The sequence below is a fragment of the Ranitomeya variabilis genome, chromosome 5, assembly GCF_051348905.1.
Source record: "Ranitomeya variabilis isolate aRanVar5 chromosome 5, aRanVar5.hap1, whole genome shotgun sequence".
Taxonomy (NCBI): domain Eukaryota; kingdom Metazoa; phylum Chordata; class Amphibia; order Anura; family Dendrobatidae; genus Ranitomeya; species Ranitomeya variabilis.
In genome coordinates this window covers 235,792,152-235,812,207 of record NC_135236.1, presented here as the reverse complement: position 1 = coordinate 235,812,207, position 20,056 = coordinate 235,792,152, and positions in this window count along the sequence as shown.

The window sequence follows — 20,056 nt, the reverse complement described above, 5'->3', positions numbered from 1 at the left end:
TAGCATATTGGCTTTTTCCTCATCCTCATCCACTATTTCACCCAGACTATTTTAACCCCTTTCTGACATTGGATGTACTATCCCGTCGAGGTGGGGTGGGCCTGTATGACCACCGACGGGATAGTACGTCCAGCACGATCGGCGGCGCTCACGGGGGAAGCGCGGCCGATCGCGGCTGGGTGTCAGCTGCCTATCGCAGCTGACATCCGGCACTATGTGCCAGGAGCGGTCACGGACCGCTCCCGGCACATTAACCCCCGGCACACCGCGATCAAACATGATCGCGATGTGCCGGCGGTGCAGGGAAGCATCGCGCAGGGAGGGGGCTCCCTGCGGGCTTCCCTGAGCCCCCCGCAGCAACGCGATGTGATGGCGTTGCTGTGAGGGTCTTACCTCCCTCCCTGCCTGCTCCAGACCCGGATCCAAGATGGCCACGGATCCGGGTCCTGCAGGGAGGGAGGTGGCTTCACAGAAGCCTGCTCAGAGCAGGCACTGTGAAGCAGCCTGCACTTCTCTCAGATCGGTGATCTGTCAGAGTGCTATGCAAACTGGCAGATCACCGATCTGTATTGTCCCCCCCTGGGGCAAAGTAAAAAAGTTAAAAAAAATTTTTCCAAATGTGTAAAAAAAAATAAAAAAAAATATTCCAAAATAATGAAAAAAAAAAAAATATTATTCCCATAAATACATTTCTTTATCTAAATAAAAAAAAACAAACAATAAAAGTACACATATTTAGTATCGCCGCGTCCGTAACGACCCGACCTATAAAACTGGCCCACTAGTTAACCCCTTCAGTAAACACCGTAAGAAAAAAAAAAAAAAACTAGGCAAAAAACAACGCTTTATTATCATACCGCCGAACAAAAAGTGGAATAACACGCGATCAAAAAGACAGATATAAATAACCATGGTACCGCTGAAAGCGTCATCTTGTCCCGCAAATAACGAGCTGCCATACAGCATGATCAGCAAAAAAATCAAAAAGTTATAGTCCTGAGAATAAAGCGATGCAAAAATAATTATTTTTTCCATAAAATAGTTTTTATCGTATAAAAGCGCCAAAACATAAAAAAATAATATAAATGAGGTATCGCTGTAATCGTACTGACCCGAAGAATAAAACTGCTTTATCAATTTTACCAAACACGGAACAGTATAAACGCCTCTCCCAAAAGAAATTCATGAATAGCTGGTTTTTGGTCATTCTGCCTCACAAAAATCGGAATAAAAAGCGATCAAAAAATGTGACGTGCCCAAAAAGTTACCAATAAAAACGTCAACTCGTCCCGCAAAAAACAAGACCTCACATGACTCTGTGGACCAAAATATGGAATATTTATAGCTCTCAAAATGTGGTAACGCAAAAAATATTTTTTGCAATAAAAAGCGTCTTTCAGTGTGTGACGGCTGCCAATCATAAAAATCCGCTAAAAACCTCGCTATAAAAGTAAATCAAACCCCCCTTCATCACCCCCTTAGTTAGGGAAAAATAAAAAAAATGTATTTATTTCCATTTTCCCATTAGGGTTAGGGTTAGGGCTAGGGTTGGGGCTAGGGTTAAGGCTACAGTTAGGGTTGGGGCTAAAGTTAGGGTTAGGGTTGGGGCTAAAGTTACGGTTAGGGTTTAGATTACATTTACGGTTGGGAATAGGGTTGGGATTAGGGTTAGGGGTGTGTCAGGGTTAGAGGTGTGGTTAGGGTTACTGTTGGGATTAGGGTTAGGGGTTTGTTTGGATTAGGGTTTCAGTTATAATTGGGGGGTTTCCACTGTTTCGGCACATCAGGGGCTCTCCAAACGCGACATGGCGTCCGATCTCAATTCCAGCCAATTCTGCGTTGAAAAAGTAAAACAGTGCTCCTTCCCTTCCGAGCTCTCCCGTGTGCCCAAACAGGGGTTTACCCCAACATATGGGGTATCAGCGTGCTCAGGACAAATAGGACAACAACCTTTGGTGTCCAATTTCTCCTGTTACCCCAGGGAAAATACAAAACTGGGGGCTAAAATATAATTTTTGTGGGAAAAAAAAGGATTTTTTATTTTCACGGCTCTGCGTTATAAACTGTAGTGAAACACTTGGGGGTTCAAAGTTCTTACAACACATCTAGATAAGTTCCTTGGGGGGTCTAGTTTTCAAAATGGGGTCATTTGTGTGGGGCTTCTACTGTTTAGGTACATTAGGGGCTCTGCAAACGCAATGTGACGCCTGCAGACCATTCCATCTAAGTCTGCATTCCAAATGGCGCTCCTTCCCTTCCGAGCCCTCCCATGCATCCAAACGGTGGTTCCCCCCACATATGGGGTATCAGCGCACTCAGGACAAATTGGACAACAACTTTTGGGGTCCAATTTCTCCTGTTACCCTCGGGAAAATACAAAACTGGGGGCTGAAAAATAATTTTTGTGGGAAAAAATTGTTGTTTTATTTTTACGGCTCTGCATTATAAACTTCTGTGAAGCCCTTGGTGGGTCAAAGCACTCACCACACATCTAGATAAGTTCCTTAGGGGGTCTACTTTCCAACATGGTGTCACTTGTGGGGGGTTTCTACTGTTTAGGTACATTAGGGGCTCTGCAAACGCAATGTGACGCCTGCAGACCATTCCATCTAAGTCTGCATTCCAAATGGCGCTCCTTCACTTCCGAGCCCTTCCATGCGTCCAAACGGTGGTTCCCCCCACATATGGGGTATCAGCGCACTCAGGACAAATTGGACAACAACTTTTGGGGTCCAATTTCTCCTGTTACCCTCGGGAAAATACAAAACTGGGGGCTGAAAAATAATTTTTGTGGGAAAAAATTTTTGTTTTATTTTTACGGCTCTGCATTATAAACTTCTGTGAAGCCCTTGGTGGGTCAAAGCACTCACCACACATCTAGATAAGTTCTTTAGGGGGTCTACTTTCCAACATGGTGTCACTTGTGGGGGGTTTCTACTGTTTAGGTACATTAGGGGCTCTGCAAACGCAATGTGACGCCTGCAGACCATTCCATCTAAGTCTGCATTCCAAATGGCGCTCCTTCACTTCCGAGCCCTTCCATGCGTCCAAACGGTGGTTCCCCCCACATATGGGGTATCAGCGCACTCAGGACAAATTGGACAACAACTTTTGGGGTCCAATTTCTCCTGTTACCCTCGGGAAAATACAAAACTGGGGGCTGAAAAATAATTTTTGTGGGAAAAAATTTTTGTTTTATTTTTACGGCTCTGCATTATTAACTTTTGTGAAGCCCTTGGTGGGTCAAAGCGCTCAAAACACATCTAGATAAGTTCCTTAGGGGGTCTACTTTCCAAAATGGTGTCACTTGTGGGGGGTTTCAATGTTTAGGCATATCAGTGGCTCTCCAAACGCAACATGGCGTCCCATCTCAATTCCTGTCAATTTTGCATTGAAAAGTCAAACGGTGCTACTTCCCTTCCGAGCTCTCCCATGCGCCCAAACAGTGGTTTATCCCCACATATGGGGTATCAGCGTACTCAGGACAAATTGTACAACAACTTTTGGGGTCCAATTTCTTCTCTTACCCTTGGGAAAATAAAAAATTGGGGGCAAAAAATAATTTTTGTGAAAAAATATGATTTTTTATTTTTACGGTTCTGCATTATAAACTTCTGTGAAGCACTTGGTGGGTCAAAGTGCTCACCACACCTCTAGATAAGTTCCTTAGGGTGTCTACTTTCCAAAATGGTGTCACTTGTGGGGGGTTTCAATGTTTAGGCACATCAGGGGCTCCCCAAACGCAACATGGCGTCCCATCTCAATTCCAGTCAATTTTGCATTGAAAAGTCAAATGGCGCTCCTTCGCTTCCGAGCTCTGTCATGCGCCCAAACAGTGGTTTACCCCCACATATGGGGTATCGGCGTACTCAGGACAAATTGTACAACAACTTTTGTGGTCCATTTTCTCCTGTTACCCTTGGTAAAATAAAACAAATTGGAGCTGAAGTAAATTTTTTGTGAAAAAAAGTTAAATGTTCATTTTTATTTAAACATTCCAAAAATTCCTGTGAAGCACCAGAAGGGTTAATAAACTTCTTGAATATGGTTTTGAGCACCTTGAGGGGTGCAGTTTTTAGAATGGTGTCACACTTGGGTATTTTCTCTCATATAGACCCCTCAAAATTACTTCAAATGAGATGTGGTCCCTAAAAAAAAATGGTGTTGTAAAAATGAGAAATTGCTGGTCAACTTTTAACCCTTATAACTCCCTAACAAAAAAAAATTTTGGTTCCAAAATTGTGCTGATGTAAAGTAGACATGTGGGAAATGTTACTTATTAAGTATTTTGTGTGACATATCTCTGTGATTTAAGGGCATAAAAATTCAAAGTTGGAAAATTGCAAAATTTTCAAAATTTTCGCCAAATTTCCATTTTTTTTGCAAATAAACGCAGGTAATATCAAAGAAATTTTACCACTATCATGAAGTACAATATGTCACGAGAAAACAATGTCAGAATCGCCAAGATCCGTTGAAGCGTTCCAGAGTTATAACCTCATAAAGGGACAGTGGTCAGAATTGTAAAAATTGGCCCGGTCATTAACGTGCAAACCACCCTTGGGGGTGAAGGGGTTAAAGGGGGCCAACACTATCATTTTTTAGTTTCTTACTATTTATGTAGTTATTTTGGGATAATTTTTACTCTCTCTGGCAATGAGTCTCTCTGTCTAAATCTTTGATGTCTTGATTTGCTTTTTACAGAATTTATTTAATTTTCTATATTTATTTAATGCCTCATCACTACCTACTTGCTTTAATTCTCTAAATGCTTTCTTTTTGTCACTTATTGCGCCCCTTACTGTTATGACCCCAGTGGACAGGGTCTCAGAGGAACGTGTAAGTCTGCAAGATACAAAAATCCAGCTCATAGGGCTGTGGTAACTGGGTTGACCAAATAGCTACTCCTAACGCCAACAATAGAAGTAGCCGGGGATCATGCCTACGGTGATCGCTAGATGACTCGCGCCAGCCGGAGAATCTAACTACCCCTAGGAGAAGAAAACAAAGACCTCTCTTGCCCCCAGAGAAAGGGACCCCAAAGCAAGATACAAGGCCCCCACAAATAATAACGGTGAGGTAAGAGGAAATGACAAACACAGAAATGAACCAGGTTCAGCAAAGAGAGGCCAGCTTACTAATAGCAGAATATAGCAAGATAACTTATCTGGTCAACAAAAACCCTATAAAAATCCACGCTGGAGATTCAAGAACCCCCGAACCGTCTAACGGTCCAGGGGGAGAACACCAGCCCCCTAGAGCTTCCAGCAAAGGTCAGGATACAGATAGGAACAAGCTGGACAAAAATACCAAACAAAACAAAAGCAAAAAGCAAAGAAGCAGACTTAGCTTGAAAAACAGGAACCAGGATCAGAGGACAAGAGCACAACAGATTAGCTCTGATTTCAACGATGCCAGGCATTGAACTGAAGGTCCAGGGAGCTTATATAGCAACGCCCCTGAACTAACGGCCCAGGTGAGGATATAGGAAAAGACAGACGCTCCAGAGTCAAATCACTAATGACCACTAGAGGGAGCAAAAAGCAAAATCACAACAGTACCCCCCCCTTAGTGAGGGGTCACCGAACCCTCACCACGACCACCAGGGCGATCAGGATGAGCGGCGTGAAAGGCACGAACTAAATCGGCCGCATGAACATCAGAGGCGACCACCCAGGAATTATCTTCCTGACCATAGCCCTTCCACTTGACCAGGTACTGAAGCCTCCGCCTGGAGAGACGAGAATCCAAGATCTTCTCCACCACGTACTCCAACTCGCCCTCAACCAACACCGGAGCAGGAGGCTCAGCAGAAGGAACCACAGGCACAACGTACCGCTGCAACAAGGACCTATGAAACACGTTGTGGATAGCAAACGACACAGGAAGATCCAGGCGAAAGGATACCGGATTAAGAATTTCCAATATCTTGTAAGGACCAATAAAACGAGGTTTAAATTTGGGAGAGGAAACCTTCATAGGAACAAAGCGGGAAGAAAGCCACACCAAATCCCCAACACGTAGTCGGGGACCCACACCGCGGCGGCGGTTGGCAAAGCGCTGAGCCCTCTCCTGTGACAACTTCAAGTTGTCCACCACAAGATTCCAGATCCGCTGCAACCTATCCACCACAGAATCCACCCCAGGGCAGTCAGAAGGTTCCACATGACCCGAAGAAAAACGAGGGTGGAAACCAGAGTTGCAGAAAAACGGCGAAACCAAGGTGGCGGAACTAGCCCGATTATTAAGGGCAAACTCAGCTAACGGCAAGAAGGTCACCCAATCGTCCTGATCAGCAGAGACAAAACACCTCAAATAAGCCTCCAAAGTCTGATTAGTTCGCTCCGTCTGTCCATTAGTCTGAGGATGGAAAGCAGACGAAAACGACAAGTCAATGCCCATCCTACTACAAAAGGATCGCCAGAATCTGGAAACGAACTGGGATCCTCTGTCTGACACAATATTCTCAGGGATGCCGTGCAAACGAACCACATTCTGGAAAAACACAGGAACCAGATCGGAAGAGGAAGGCAGTTTAGGCAAAGGAACCAAATGGACCATCTTGGAGAAGCGATCACATATCACCCAGATAACAGACATGCCCTGAGACACCGGAAGATCAGAAATGAAATCCATGGAGATATGTGTCCAAGGTCTCTTAGGGACAGGCAAGGGCAAGAGCAACCCGCTGGCACGAGAACAGCAAGGCTTAGCTCGAGCACAAGTCCCACAGGACTGTACAAATGACCGCACATCCCTAGACAAGGAAGGCCACCAAAAGGATCTGGCCACCAGATCTCTGGTGCCAAAAATTCCTGGGTGACCTGCCAACACCGAGGAATGAACCTCGGAAATGACTCTGCTGGTCCACTTATCAGGCACAAACAGTCTGTCAGGTGGACAAGAATCAGGCCTATCAGCCTGAAATCTCTGCAACACACGTCGCAGATCAGGAGAAATAGCTGACAAGATAATACCATCCTTAAGAATACCAACAGGTTCAGCGACTCCAGGAGCATCAGGCACAAAGCTCCTGGAAAGAGCATCGGCCTTCACATTCTTTGAACCTGGTAAATACGAGACAACAAAGTCAAAACGGGAGAAAAACAATGACCAGCGGGCCTGTCTAGGATTCAGGCGTTTAGCAGACTCGAGATACATCAGATTTTTGTGATCAGTCAAGACCACCACACGATGCTTAGCACCCTCGAGCCAATGACGCCACTCCTCAAATGCCCATTTCATGGCCAACAACTCCCGATTGCCCACATCATAATTTCGCTCCGCAGGCGAAAACTTCCTAGAGAAAAAGGCGCAAGGTCTCATAACAGAGCAACCAGGGCCTCTCTGCGACAAAACGGCCCCTGCTCCAATCTCTGAAGCATCCACCTCAACTTGAAAGGGAAGCGAGACATCAGGCTGGCACAAAACAGGCGCCGAAGTAAACCGACGTTTCAACTCCTGGAAAGCCTCCACGGCAGCAGGAGCCCAATTAACCACATCGGAGCCCTTCTTGGTCATATCCGTCAAAGGTTTCACAATGCTAGAAAAGTTAGCGATAAAACGACGGTAGAAGTTAGCGAAACCCAAGACCTTCTGAAGACTCTTAACTGACGAGGGCTGAGTCCAATCAAGAATAGCTCGGACCTTGACTGGGTCCATCTCCACAGCAGAAGGGGAAAAAATGAACCCCAAAAAGGGAACCTTCTGTACACCAAAAAGACACTTTGAGCCCTTGACAAACAAAGAATTTTCACGCAAAATTTTAAAGACCATCCTGACCTGCTCCACATGCGAGTCCCAATTATCAGAAAAAACCAGAATATCATCCAGATAAACGATCAGAAATTTATCCAGATAGTTCCGGAAAATGTCATGCATAAAGGACTGAAAAACTGAAGGGGCATTAGAGAGCCCAAAAGGCATCACCAAGTACTCAAAATGACCTTCGGGCGTTTTGAATGCGGTTTTCCATTCATCCCCTTGCTTAATGCGCACAAGGTTGTACGCACCACGAAGGTCTATCTTGGTAAACCACTTGGCACCTTTAATCCGGGCAAACAAGTCAGACAACAGCGGCAAAGGATACTGAAATTTGACAGTGATCTTATTTAAAAGCCGATAGTCAATACAAGGCCTCAAAGATCCGTCCTTTTTAGCCACAAAAAAGAATCCCGCACCAAGAGGGGAAGAAGACGGACGGATGTGTCCTTTCTCCAGAGACTCCTTGATATATGAACGCATAGCGGTATGTTCAGGTATCGACAGATTAAACAGTCTTCCCTTAGGAAATTTACTGCCTGGAATCAAATCTATTGCACAGTCACATTCCCTATGAGGAGGCAATGCACTGGACCTGGACTCGCTAAAGACATCCTGATAATCAGACAAGTACTCCGGAACTTCCGAAGGCGTAGAAGAAGCAATAGACACAGGCAGGGAATCCTCATGAATACCACGACAGCCCCAACTAGACACTGACATAGCCTTCCAGTCAAGGACTGGATTATGGGTCTGTAACCATGGCAGCCCCAAAACAACCAAATCATGCATTTTATGTAGAACGAGAAAACGTATCACCTCGCGGTGTTCAGGAGTCATGCACATGGTAACCTGTGTCCAATACTGCGGCTTATTTTCTGCCAATGGCGTAGCATCAATACCCCTAAGAGGGATAGGATTTTCTAATGGTTCAAGAATAAAACCACAGCGCTTAGCAAATGAGAGATCCATAAGACTCAGGGCAGCACCTGAATCTACAAACGCCATGACAGGATAAGATGACAGTGAGCAAATCAAAGTTACAGACAGAATAAACTTAGGATGCAAATTACCAACGGTGACAGGACTAACAACCTTAGATATACGTTTAGAGCATGCTGAGATAACATGTGTAGAATCACCACAGTAGTAGCACAAGCCATTCCGGCGTCTATGAATTTTCCTCTCATTTCTAGTCAGGATTCTATCACATTGCATCAAATCAGGTGTCCGTTCAGACAACACCATGAGGGAATTTGCGGTTTTTCTATCACATTGCATCACATCAGGTGTCTGTTCAGACAACAACATGAGGGAATTTGCGGTTTTGCGCTCCCGCAACCGCCGGTCAATTTGAATAGCCAGGGACATGGTATCATTCAGACCTGTGGGAATGGGAAAACCCACCATAACATTCTTAATGGCCTCAGAAAGGCCATTTCTAAAATTAGCGGCCAGTGCACACTCGTTCCAATGTGTCAGCACGGACCATTTCCGAAATTTTTGGCAATACACCTCAGCCTCGTCCTGGCCCTGAGACATAGCCAGCAAGGCTTTCTCTGCCTGAATCTCAAGATTGGGTTCCTCATAAAGTAAACCGAGCGCCAGAAAAAACGCATCAATATCAGCCAATGCCGGATCTCCTGGCGCCAACGAAAAAGCCCAATCCTGAGGGTCACCCCGTAAGAATGAAATAACAATTTTTACTTGTTGAGCAGAGTCTCCAGACGAACAAGGTTTCAGGGACAAAAATAATTTACAATTATTCCTGAAATTCCTAAACTTAAATCGGTCTCCTGAAAACAGTTCAGGAATCGGAATCTTGGGTTCAGACCTAGGATTTCTGGTAACATAATCTTGTATACCCTGCACACGAGCGGCAAGCTGGTCCACACTTGTAATCAAGGTCTGGACATTCATGTCTGCAGCAAGCTTAAGCCACTCTGAGGTAAAGGGGAAAAGAAAAAAAAAATGAGAGAGGGAAAAAAAAACCTCAAAATTTTCTTTCTTATAATCCCACTTCTGCAATGCATTAAACATTTAATACTGGCCTGGCATACTGTTATGACCCCAGTGGACAGGGTCTCAGAGGAACGTGTAAGTCTGCAAGATACAAAAATCCAGCTCATAGGGCTGTGGTAACTGGGTTGACCAAATAGCTACTCCTAACGCCAACACTAGAAGTAGCCGGGGATCATGCCTACGGTGATCGCTAGATGACTCGCGCCAGCCGGAGAATCTAACTACCCCTAGGAGAAGAAAACAAAGACCTCTCTTGCCTCCAGAGAAAGGGACCCCAAAGCAAGATACAAGGCCCCCACAAATAATAACGGTGAGGTAAGAGGAAATGACAAACACAGAAATGAACCAGGTTCAGCAAAGAGAGGCCAGCTTACTAATAGCAGAATATAGCAAGATAACTTATCTGGTCAACAAAAACCCTATAAAAATCCACGCTGGAGATTCAAGAACCCCCGAACCGTCTAACGGTCCGGGGGGAGAACACCAGCCCCCTAGAGCTTCCAGCAAAGGTCAGGATACAGATAGGAACAAGCTGGACAAAAATACCAAACAAAACAAAAGCAAAAAGCAAAGAAGCAGACTTAGCTTGAAAAACAGGAACCAGGATCAGAGGACAAGAGCACAACAGATTAGCTCTGATTTCAACGATGCCAGGCATTGAACTGAAGGTCCAGGGAGCTTATATAGCAACGCCCCTGAACTAACGGCCCAGGTGAGGATATAGGAAAAGACAGACGCTCCAGAGTCAAAGTCAGGGTCACTAATGACCACTAGAGGGAGCAAAAAGCAAAATCACAACACCTTACAGCTTTATTTAGCCATATTGGTTTCCTCCTATTTCTAGTAAGTTTGTTCCCATGCGGTATATACTGTGCACAGGTCCTATTCAGGATGCTAGTAAACGTCTCCCATTTTCTTTGTGTGTTTTTATGTCTCAGGATATCGTCCCAGTTAATTGCACCAAGATCATCTCTCGTCCGTTGGAAATTTGCCCTCCTGAAGTTTAGTGTCCTTGTAACCCCCTCTACTACACATCTTATTAAAGGATACATGAAAACTTATTATTTTGTGATCACTATTCCCCAAGTGACCCCCAAACCTTATATTTGATATGCGGTCTGGCCTGTTGGTTAATGTTAGGTCTAGCAGTGCCCCCCTTCTTGTTGGGTCCTGAACCAGTTGAGAAAAGTAATTGTCTTTCATAGTTGTCAAAAACCGATTACCTTTGCTGGAACTGCAGGTTTCTGTTCCCCAATGTATTTCAGGGTAGTTGAAGTCCCCCATAATAATGACTGCTCCTTGAGTCGCAGCTTCATCTATTTGCTTTACGAGGATATTCTCTGCTGCTTCCATTATTTTTGGGGACTTATAACAAACCCCTATCAGTAATTTATTATTTTTTTTCCCCCTCCCCTTATCTCCACCCACAGGGACTCTACATTTTCATTAGATTCACCTTCACCTATATTATCATGCAGGATGGGTTTTAAGGTTGATTTTACATACAGACACACCCCTCCCCCTCGCTTATCCGTTCGGTCATTTCTGAACAGACTATAGCCCTGTAAGTTAACAGCCCGTCATGGCTCTCATCCAGCCATGTCTCAGATATCCCCACCATGTCATAATTATGCTCCAACAAAATTAATTCTAATTCCTCCATTTTGTTGGTGAGGCTTCTGGCATTAGTATACATACACTTTATGCATCTCTCTGGACCTCTATTATTTCTTAAATTATTAACTGTTCTAACCCCACCCCCAATTTCATTATTTGTGCCCAGGTCACTATCTGCACTATCTTCCCCTCTTATAAAATGAACTAGATGGTGGCCCGATTCTAACGCATCGGGTATTCTAGTATATGCATGTCCACGTAGTATATTGCACAGCCCACGTAGTACACTGCACAGCCCACATAGTATATTGCCCAGCCACGTAGTGTATTGCCCAGTTACGTAGTATATTGCCCAGTGACGTAGTATACAGCACAGAGCCATGTAGTATATTGCCCAGTTACGTAGTATATTGCCCAGTAACGTAGTATACAGCACAGAGCCACATAGTATATTGCACAGCAACGTAGTATACAGCACAGAGCCACGTAGTATATTGCCCAGTTACATAGTATATTGCCCAGTAACGTAGTATACAGCACAGAGCCACGTAGTATATTGCACAGCAACGTAGTATACAGCACAGAGCCACGTAGTATATTGCCCAGTTACGTAGTATATTGCCCAGTGACGTAGTATATTGCCCAGCCACGTAGTATATTGCCCAGTTACATAGTATATTGCCCAGTGACGTAGTATACAGCACGGAGCCATGTAGTATATTGCCCAGTTACGTAGTATATTGCACAGCAACGTAGTATACAGCACAAAGCCACATAGTATATTGCCCAGTTACGTAGTATATTGCCCAGTGATGTAGTATACAGCACAGAGCCACGTAGTATATTGCACAGCGACATAGTATACAGCACAGAGCCACATAGTATATTGCCCAGCCACGTAGTATATTGGCCAGTAACGTAGTATATTGCCCAGCTATGTAGTATATTGCCCAGCCACGTATGTCACAGGTTAAAAAATAAAAAATAAACATACTCACCTTCTGAGGGTACCCTTGTAGTTCTGTCGCCTGTGTGCGGTGCAGGCAGCAGCTTTCGGTCCCAGGGTGTGATGACGTCGCGATCACATGACCGTGACGTCATGGCAGGCCCTTGTCGCACAACATCCTTAGCACCGGAACCTGCCGCTTGCATGGAGCGGTCACCGGAGCGTCGCGAGGAGCGGGAAAGGAGGCCCGAGGTGAGTATATAACGATTTTTTATTTTTTTATTATTTTTAACATTAGATGTTTTTACTATTGAGGCTGCATAGGCAGCATCAATAGTAAAATCTTGGTCACACAGGGTTAATAGCGGCGGTAACGGAGTGAGTTACCCGCGGCATAACACGGTCCGTTACCTCTGGCATTAACCCTGTGTGAGCGGTGACTGCGGGAAGTATGGAGCGGGCGCCGAGCACTGACTGCAGGGGAGTAGGGAGGGACTAATCAGACTGTGACTGTCGCTGGTTCCTCGCCAGCCCCTCCCAGTAATCTGTCAACCCGATCAGCGATGTGTCGGACTCGAGCACCAGGTAGGCAGCACACCGTTCGACGAACCCTGTCTTTGTGACAGATTGCCCTATCTGTTCCCCTAATAATTGAACCCTCCACTACCAGCACCTGTCTGGCCTGCACTGCTCTCCTATTTCCCTCCTTACTGGAGCAGACACTCCTCCGGCTTTCAGAGGACATTCCTGGCTGCAGCAGTGCTACCCCTGTACTAGCACCCCCCTCATCTGCCAACTTAGCAAACTTATTGGAGTAGCTAATTGGCCCTCTAGGCTGCACCCTAATATTAGGCCTAACGATTTTTATCTGGCTGATTACACTGGTCTACAAAAAAAAAATGTTTCTGGCATGGACTTTAAGAACAGTTTTAGGCTAATTTGAGGGTGCTGAATTCAAATCAGATCTTATAATTTCTCTATCACATCACGTTTTTGCGCTACAGGTATATAGCCCATTTTCAAGAATTCCATGATAAATATAAGTAGTGTATGAAAAGTGCCCGTTTATACGATTCACTAAGGTAAATTTAGTTTTCATTTAGTCTCCCAATAAATGTGAGAATATCTTTGTTTTCTTTGAACATGCATAATTCCTATTTGTTATGATAACTCCCTTGGTTTCTGTGCTACTGGGACAGTGGAGCTACAGCAGATCATTGGGTGAAAACTGAATGGCTTCAGCGACAGAGTTTGGCATCTGGCGATAAGAATGTCATCCATGATCCTATAGTGGATAGGAAGGACATTGTCTTCCCTCCCTTACACATAAAACTTGGATTGATGAAGCAGTTCGTCAAAGCTCTCAATCACAGTGGAGAATGCTTTAATTATATATGTTCAACTTTTCCTGGTCTTATTGAAGAGAAGAAAAAGGCTGGAATATTTGATGGACCTCAAATAAGAACACTTACGAGAGACCCAAATTTTATCACATTAATGAATGAGACAGAAGAAAGAGCTTGGAATACATTTTGTAATGTGGTGCAGAATTTTCTAGGGAATAAGAATGCAGACCACTATGAAGAGATTGTGGAAGAGCTACTAATGAGTCTGCAAAATCTTGGATGTAGAATGAGTATCAAGATTCACTATTTACACAGCCATTTGGACTTTTTTCCAGAGAATCTTGGGGATGTGAGCAAGGAACAAGGGGAGCGTTTTCATCAGGACATTAAAACAATGGAAGAACGGTATCAAGGCCGGTGGGACTCACATATGATGGCTGACTATAGCTGGAGCTTGATGAGAGACAACCCAGAAGCTGTACATCACAGATCAGCCAAGAAAAGAAAGTTCAAATAACTGCCATTTGCCATTCATCTGTGTGCCATATATTTGTGTTTTTATATTTTGTAGTTTAATTCTGTAAGTATATTTGATTTGCTGTACATAGACTTTGTAATCTTTATTATTCCTTGATTAAAAATATACAATGTAGTATCAAAAATCATGTGTTTTTATCATAAAACATTAGATAGGAGTAATTTTCATCAAAAATTGAAAATATCTCGATATCCCGATGTGATAGCCAAAAGCGGAGTTCATATTCGTAATCAGCAGCCAAAATTGACTTAAAATATGTTTTAAAACCTTTTGCCAGAAAAATTGCGTTGACCAGTGTTAGCTACTGAAACACAGTTTTATCAGAAAAGATTTGGAGTGGCAAACAGTGCCTCCGGAGACTGCCACACAGTTTTTGTACAATCTACTTTGATGCTGGAAGATGGATTTCACATAGGACAGGATCCAATCTTTTTAACTGACAAGTTCACTTTCAACACCAGCTCTAGGGCAGGAGTGACACTGAGACAATGGTGCCAGCAAAACAAGATGTTTGCTTTTTTATATGGCCAAGGACATGTGACTTCGGTAGCTAATCACAGAAGACCTTGTGTCATGATGTTGTGGATGGTTTTTGAGCCCCGATTGGCTGACGGAATCAACCTACATAAAGTTAAGGGGGGGAAAAAAAAAGAGATTGCCACTCCTCTAACCTCTCCACACCCCCTCCCCTCATCAAACACATTCCCCGCCCCTCCCCGCTCATCATACAGCACCACTATCCTAGTGAAAGTAATAACAAAAGCATTCGTGGAAACGCGATGATTTACTGAACTGTGGCTGACTTTGAGTAAAATTGCTCGTGAAAACAAACACAAATCCAAATGTACTACGTTTGTGCTGAATTGATGAACATTTTCCAACACGTTTGTTCATCTCTAGTCAGTAGTCTTCATTGTCAGCAGTATGTGTGTAGAGACCCCTGTAGGTATTCACTGTTATTTTAATATTCTGTTTTTATATATTGTCTAAATAAAAATTTGCAAATTGTATGAATCTGCAAGCAATTGTCTCTTCTTGGACCTGAGAGACTGTATATTCTCTCAGGATGTGATTATATATTCATATGTGACGTGGAAGGCACTGATTGTGAAAAAGGACAAGTTTATTAATTATAGTCCAAGATACAGTAGCAGGGAAAAATGGGGTTTAATTTCTGCACTTCGATGAATATAAATGGATATTCCAGAGATATTTTTGTCTGAAAGGCAAAAAGAAATGGGGGCACTCTCTTGTGTGATATCACAAAAACCAAACAGGTAAGTAAAAAAAATTTGCAAAATTAGGCACAACGATAGGGAAGGCTTGGCCGGAATGATAACACCTCTTCTGTTGTTGCTGTTCTGCAGGATTGCGGTCCTGCAAAGCCCCTTTCCTTTGGGTTATGGTGATGTTGCAGGAAAAGGAAATTATTGGGTACAATCCAATGAGCAGGTGCTCTCCATGTGCCAAGCCAGGCTTCATCTAAGACCTGTTTCAGAGATCAGTGGTCCGTACGTGTGATGACAATTTTCATACACAGACACTTACATACATAGACCCATTCTAGTGAATGGGTCTTTGCATTTCAGAGTGTTTCTACGGACCATGTACCTGTTCTGCAAAACACGATGACATGTCCGTTTTTTAACAGCAGCATGGGCCACAAAACGTCCTGCACATGTGCACATGGATGACACACAGGGAAGTCATCCATGTGACACGTACCGGCACCTGAGAAGCAGCAGTACTGGGCTGGGTGCTGAAGATGGCTCTCATCATTTTCCCTTGCTCTGCCGGCTATCAGCAAGAGCAGGAGAGAATGATGAAAGTTATATTCAAGTGATAACAATCAGATCAGGCGGCTGCTGATGGGACTAAATCTCCCATCAGGCTACACCTGCTGCCGCTAATACAGTGAGAGCAGGCGTTGGCTGATGGGAGTATTCATCACCCGCCGCCTGCGCTATAAATAAATAAAAAATCTGACATGGGTTTCCCTGTATATTCTATAATCAGCCAGGCAAAACTGAAAGCTGGGGGCTGCAATTGTCAGCATTATCAAGGCTAGCTATCAAGAATAGAGGGGTCCCCACTCTGTTTTTTTTTTTTTTTAAACTTAAATAATGAAAAAAAATGGCATGGGGATCCCTCATTTTTGACAACCAGCCTTGCTAAAGCAGATAACTTGAGGGTTGGTATTCTCAGGCTGGTAAGGGGCCATGGATATTGACGCCCTCAGCCTAAAAATAGCAGCTACAGCCGCCTAGAAAAGGCGCATCTGTTAGATGCGGCAGTTCTGGCGAGGATTGGTCAGTGACTTCGTCATCCACCACCTCGTCTTCTACCACCGCATCCTGGACCTCCTGACTTTGTGACTTAACATCAACATAACTTAGAGGCAACTGTGTCTCTTTTTCATATTCCTCCTTATCCCAAATTTGCCATTCCCCACCATCATGTTCTTGTGGTCGTGGCTACTCTAAGTTTTGTGCATCACTAAACAGTATGTCCTCCTGTTCCTTTTAGAGCATGCAGATTGAGAAGCCACAATCAAGAAATTATGTTGTAAAGAGCTCCCCAGTGTCCCAGTGTGGGATCACTAGTCTCTTGGGTCTCAACATGGTGGGAGGAAGGAGGATCATGATGAGGATTAAGTAATCCAGACATTAGGCTGGTGAGACGGGATTGTGTGGAAGATTGTCTGGTGCTGCCAAGCCTGCATGAAGCATTAAGCTACTTTCACACATCAGGTTTTTTCATTCTGGCCCATTATGGCTATTTTTAGAAAAACCGGAATCGGCGAAATTAAAAACCAGATCCGGTTTTTCCCCATAGATTTGTATTAGTGCCGGATTGCACCGCATGGCCCACCGTTCCTTCCGTTTTTTTCCGCATCCGGCGAAATTTTCAATTCCGGCATCTGGAAAAAACATCTACAGTAACGTTTTTTGTCTGCAGCGAAAAAGCCAGAAAGGCTTTTTGCTACAATACATGTCTATGGACGCTGGAATGCGCCGGATCCGGAAAAAGCCGGAGGCCTGATCCAGTTTTTTAATTTGAGCATGCTCAGAACCAATTGGCCTGCCCCCAGGACACATATATAAACAATGCTAGTGAGGTCCTCACTCACTTCCAGCCATAAAGAGAGCCTGCCAGCAAAAGAGAGCCTGCCAACAAGAGAGAGCCTGCCAGCCAAAGAGAGCCTGCCAGCCAGAGAGCTTGCCAGCCAGAGAGAACCTGCCAACCAAAGAGCCTGCCAGCAAGAGAGAGCCTGCCAGGCAGAGAGAGCCTGCCAGCCAGAGAGAGCCTGCCAGCAGAGAGCCTGCCAGCAGAGAAAGCCTGCCAGCCAAAGAGCCTGCCAGCAAAAGAGAGCCTACCAGCCAGAGAGCCTGCCAGCCAGAGAGCATCTCAGCCATCAGCCAGGCATCAGCCATGTCTTCTGGGAACCTTCCCCCACATCGGCAGCGCACTGAGGTAAATGAAAGTTTTATTTTTAGTGAATATTTTTTTTGCACTGTCTATCTATCTATCTATCTATCTATCTATCTATCTATCTATCTATCTATCTATCTATCTATCTATCTATCTATCCCATATCTATCTGTCCCATATCTATGTATCTGTCCCATATCTATCTATCTGTCTGTCCCATATCTATCTAACTGTCCTATATATATATATATATATATATATATATATATATATATATATATATATAATTTATTAATGTGTTTATCAATCTATCATTTTTGGATAACAGGAAGCTGCAGCAGAAGAGGTGCTTCCAGAAGAAGACTGAAGGGGTGGAGAGAGACCTGGAGTGGGATCGCAATTGGTATGTTTCTTGCATGCATCGTGGAACCACAACCTCACACTACACCCAACACATAAAAACAAAAGATCATTACAAAAAGAACACTGCACTCAACACATACAAACTGATCATTATAGACATCACAGTGCACACAACACATAAAAAGCCAACATACAAGCACATAATTTTTTATTTTTTTTCTTATAGTCTTCTGATTCTGGTGCTTGATCTAGAGGTCCTCAGAGCCCTCAGAGCGGCTCCCAGGGTCGTCGGCGTGAGAGTCAGGGCGGTCGTCAGCGTATAAGCACCTTTTTTTTTAACTTTATGTTGTTTTGAATGTAATTTTTTTTTCTTCATTTTTCAACAAACTTGACAGCGTGCTCCCGAGTCGGACAGTGAGGAGGTTGGGCTAAATATTGACCTCCTCATCGATCTGATCCGAGAGAGGGAGCCGCTGTGGAACATGGGTGACCGCCGCCACGCTGATGTCATTGTGACCCGTCGGGTCTGAGAGCAAGTCTGCCAACAGCTGGTTGACAACTGGGAGGACCTCGATGTTCGGCCCAGAATCAAGCACGTAAGTATACACAGTTCAGTTATGTTGATGGATTTAAAGTGTTGTATCCTGATTCCTAACCAATTTGTGTTTTTCCTTTTTTTTCAGGTGAGAGGATTGTCAAGCGGTGGCGGTCGATCAGGGATCGCTTCAAGAAGGAGTTCAACAAAGAGATGCGGGCCCCGAGTGGATCTGGAGGACGCAGGAGCAGATATAAATATGCCCAAGCCCTGTCGTTCTTCAGGTCAACGATGGTGAGCATCTAATAGCAGCGTGTGCAGCGGAGAGCGCAGCGGGCACAGCAGGTTGAACAGCGGATACAGTGGATACAGTGGATAGAACAGCATGCAGCTGCGCTTCGGGGAAGAGAGAGAGAGCTCCCGGTTGGAGGACTGAGACAGGGAGATTGTCCAGAAAGACTGCATCTTGTGAGTACGTGAAAGCGGACTCTGCTGTGACTGGAGAGGTGCGCCCTGACACCCGTGCAGAGACAGTGACCCATGCAGAGACAGTGACCCATACAGAGACAGTGACCCGTGCAGAGACAGTGGCCCCTAGTACCCATGGTATTAGTGCAGAGCCCCTGATTCCTGTTGGGAGACCCAATAATAGACTGGGATAGGCTGCACTGTTGAAGCAAAAGACTCAGAGCACAGGGGACCCGGTTTGCCTAGCATCCCCTCTGCTCACCACAGTAACCCCTTAAACCTCAGGTTGCAGGTTCCTAGAGACTACACAGCCCACGGATAACAGAGGGACGATAAGTGCCGCTGTTTCTCAGCGCCTACGTTGGAGAAGACAACCCTACAAGCAAGTCCTCATCAGACTGATAAGTGTTTTCCCAAGAGATTCCGTTTACTACTGTTATACTGTTTGACTGTCTGGGAACTTATACTGCTTCCCATATATTTTGCACCGTTATTTTATCAGTTTATATTCTACTGTTTTCTCCCTGCAAGGAGAATTTTGCCCCTGTTAATATCTGTTAATAAACCCCCCTCAACAGTTGGTCTGTCTGTTCCGCGGTGACATACTCTATCCTGCACTCTATTATATAACTTGGGTAAAAGAAGGTAAAATACTTTGGGTACAACCCAAACAGGTACATAACTTGGGTAAAAGAAGGTAAAATACTTTGGGTACAACCCAAACAGGTACATAACTTGGGTAAAAGAAGGTAAAATACTTTGGGTACAACCCAAACAGGTACACAACTTTGGTAAAAGAAGGTAAAATACTTTGGGTACAACCCAAACAGGTACACAACTTTGGTAATATAAGGTTAAAGGTTAAATACTTTGAGGGCAACACAAACAGGTACACAACTTGGGTACAATAAGGTAAAATACGGTTAACAAGGTCCAAGAAAAATTGTTCAAACTCTCTCATCCTGACAGTTTATTCTTCCTTCAGGTGAAATAAAGTATTCTGCGAATTGGTCCCTCATTCGGGAAAC